This window comes from Vombatus ursinus, unplaced genomic scaffold (genome assembly GCF_900497805.2).
Source record: "Vombatus ursinus unplaced genomic scaffold, bare-nosed wombat genome assembly UNPS02015404.1, whole genome shotgun sequence".
Taxonomy (NCBI): Eukaryota; Metazoa; Chordata; class Mammalia; order Diprotodontia; family Vombatidae; genus Vombatus; species Vombatus ursinus.
In genome coordinates this window covers 954,452-958,324 of record NW_020955182.1, presented here as the reverse complement: position 1 = coordinate 958,324, position 3,873 = coordinate 954,452, and positions in this window count along the sequence as shown.

Below are 3,873 nucleotides of genomic sequence, written 5' to 3'. Positions count from 1 at the left end.
GAATGGCAGAGATCCAGAAGAAAGAGAGAAAAGCAGGCTCTCACAAAGTCTTGATTTATACCACCTAAATAGACCTGGAGGTGTCCACTGAGAATTATTCATTTAGGGAGCTGCCCGGTGGATTTAATTTTCCTGAGGAAGATGAAGAAACAGAGAGAGAGCCTTAAAAGGTTGTGTCTAGGGCCAGAGCAGGGCTTTCTTCACTAAATCTTACTGATCTCATCTTGGGACATTTTAAAAATAAACAAGACCCCAAATGCTATAACATATGGAAGGAAGAACAAGCCTGCCTTGTTGTCTAGGTGAGGAGAAGAAGAATGATTACTCCTTTTGCAGGCAGAACAATACCTCTAGAACAATAATAATACAAGGATGTTGAACATCACAGATGTAGACTGAGAGGCACCTCCTTGCTTATGACAAGTCCTTTCCCTCCCCTCCTACCACCCACATGCTCCCTTCCTTGACCAATATCCCACTTCCCCAGTTTCAGCTTGGGGCTTATTTCAGGGATTGGGATAGAGTTTCTACTGGACTCTTAATGAGAATAATATTTCATATTTATGCAGTACTTTAGGGTTTACAAAGTACTTTCTTCCCAACAAACCTATAAAATAAATAGTGGGGCAGTTAGGTGGTACAGTATATAGAGCACCCAGCTTAGGGTCAGGAAGATCTGAGTACAAATCCAGCCTCACTTTCTTACTAGCTGTGGGTAAAGCACTCAATCTCTGTTTATCTCATTTTCCTCAACTATTTTTGGTTGAGTCATTTTTCAGTTATGCCCAACTCTTCATGACCCTTTATGAGATTTTCTTGGCAAAGATACCGGAGTGGTTTGCCATTTCTTTCTCTAGTTCATTTCACAGATGAGGAAACTGAGGTAAACAGGTTAAGTAACTTGTCCAAGGTCAAGTAAGTGTCTGAGGCCAGATTTGAACTCAGGAAAAGTCTTCCTAATCCAGGCTAATCTACTGAGCCACCTAGTTGCCTCCTCAACTACAAAATGGGGGTAATGACAGCACTTACTTTGCAGAGTTGCTATGAGGATCATATGAAATAATATTTGTAAAGCTCTTGGCACGTAGTAGATGCTACATAAATGCTTATCCTCTTCCTTCCTCTATTGTTAGGATTAGATATTTAGACCTGAAAGGGACCTTAGATATTGAATCCAATCTCTTCTTTTTACATGTAGAACCTGGGACATCCCTCACATACTGTGTGTCCCCAAACAAAACTACTGTAAATTCAAGGTATCTTACAGGACTAAATCCACTCAAAAACCATAGCTCATCAGCCCCCACCAATGTGATTACAATTACTAGCTATCCAGAGGATACAATAAATTCAAAGCAGTCATTTGATAAAGAATTATAGTAGGATAAGAAACAATACATTCTCCCCTATAAATCTAATGCATATTTTCCCGACAAATATCTGGGCATGTAATAGATCCTTAATAAATGCTTGTTGATTGGTTGATTAAGTGAAATCTGTATGTCATTAATAAGAAGAGAAGAATGCAAAAGGAAATATGCCTTTTGGGGCACACACAGTGAGTCCATATGAGCAAGGCTCACACATGGAAATGTAAATCATGATTCTGGTGATTCCAGGCAGCCGAGATGCTACCTCTTCTTTCCAGGAGGAGAGAAGGTTCTGCCATGACTTTGGTGGCTCGAAGTACAGAAGTTTGTTGCTGTAGTTTGGTGCTATAGCTCCATCTAAAACAGAATGGATTTTCTTTCCCTCATCAAACCTTCCTCTGTTCCAAGCTTCCCTATTTCTGTTGCTGTTGCTACTATCCTTCTATTCACCCTGATTCGCAACCTTGGACTCATGTCTAATAGTTGCCAAGCCTTGTTGATTCTACCTTCACAATATATTTTGCATCATCCCCCTTGTCTCCACTCAAAAGGGCATCGCCTGGTCCAGGTCCTCCTCACCTCCTGCCCAAACTATTGCAATAGCCTCCTAATTGATTTTAATGTCTTCATTCTCTCTTTTCTAGGCAATCTCCCACATAGCTTTCACCTCTGTCCTTTGCTATAAATGAGAGAGAGAGATTAATAGAGACAAAGGAAAGTTCAATCATAATTTGCTACTCTTCTATCTAGCACAGGTTCTTGTTACCATTTGAATGAATGAATAAATGAAAAAAACATTTTTAAATGTTTACGTCTATGGCAAACACTATACTAAGTACTGGGCATACAATGAGAAGAATATAGACAGATCTTGCTCTCAGGCACTCGCACTCTAATTGGTGGAGACAACACGTAAAAGAAAATTCAGCTTAAGGAAGATGGATAATCCTGAAGATCATAAGAGTTCATACCAAGGGCCAGGGGTCCTTAGGTTATGAATCAGATGAGAGTACTAGGAGTCTGCAGAATGTAGAAGCAGGATAGATGGCAAGTCCCGGTGGTCCTCCATCTCCCCACAAGGAGTTGAGTGGGTAATTCCCATTTCATCCAAGTCTTACAAGCAGTAAGGCAGACTGGATGAGTCCTAGGCTACTTTTTGGGCCATTGCAACCACTTCTTAGAAGATCTTTCTGACTCCATCAATCCCCACTACTGTCAGGTTCATGTTTCTGACTCCTTACCTTTCACTGTTCTGCTAAAAACATTCAATAACTCTCTATTTCTTAAAATGTATATTTCATACTCCTTAGTTTGGCATTCAAGGCCTCCAAAATCTGCTGCCACTCTACCTCTCTAGTCTTATCTCCTATTACTCCCTGCCATATTGCTCTATGTCCAAAGAGACTTAATTGAGTAATATTCCTGGAATATGTCTGCGTTTTTCCACCTGAGTATCTTTGCTCAGTTAGTACCCTAGGCCTGGACTATCTTCCTTCCTTTTCTTCATGTGCTGAATTCTTTAAGGCCCAAGTGAACCATTTCCTCCATCAAGGCTTTCCTAATTCATTAACAGTCAAGTAACTATTACATTTTGTTCCTCTCTTTGTTTTGCACATATCTAATGCACTTACTATGTAATTTGTATTTCATGGTTATCTGTGTAGGTCATATCCCCATCTTGGGAGGTCAAGAGTCTACCAAAACGTTTTACAGGTATTAGATATCAAGACTTCATGATGAAAATCTCAGACTATTCATTGCTGCTGAACATGTGCTCTCCAGCCTTTGTGCACCCAAGTCTTCCCCATCCCCATGTCATGCCTGCCCAGCACTCCCTTTACCTCTGCCTTTCAGAAGCCTTCTCTGGAAGGCTCAATTTATGGGTCACATTTACTTTGAAGTCTCCCCAGATTCCCTTCCAGCCGAAAGAGTTCTCTGCCTCCTTTAGGGGCGCTTAGAAGGGTGTGTCCACACCCTAAGGAGCCACTTCCTCTACCCCTCAAGAGAAGTAAGTGGTACTGCAGGATGAGCTGCATTTGGCCACCTTTCTAGGCACACCCTTCTAGGCACATTTAGGCTGCCACCTGTGGTACACTTTGTCCAGATCTCTCCTTTGCTCCCATCATTCAGGTGTTTATACTTATTGAAGTACATATACAAATGTTTAATTCTCCCTCCTCACTCCTTATATCCCTCCCAGGACCCTTTCTGTATCCCCTTGCCTCTGGTTAAAATTTCTCTATGGTAGAGACTGTATTTTTCATTGCTATATCCCCAGATTCTAGCTTAGTGCCTTGCACATAGTAGGGGGTTAATAAATATTGGTTGAATAGAATCTAAAGTGAATTGAAAGACAGAGAGAAGTAAACATTGTTTAGCTTAGTTTGCTCTTATTGCTTAATTTCTTTAAGGCCTATGAGCAGAATCTAATTAGGCTGATCAGAATGACTTCATTTCAGAATAATTACAGATATGCTTTTACCCAAACAAAGGGGAGTTCTTT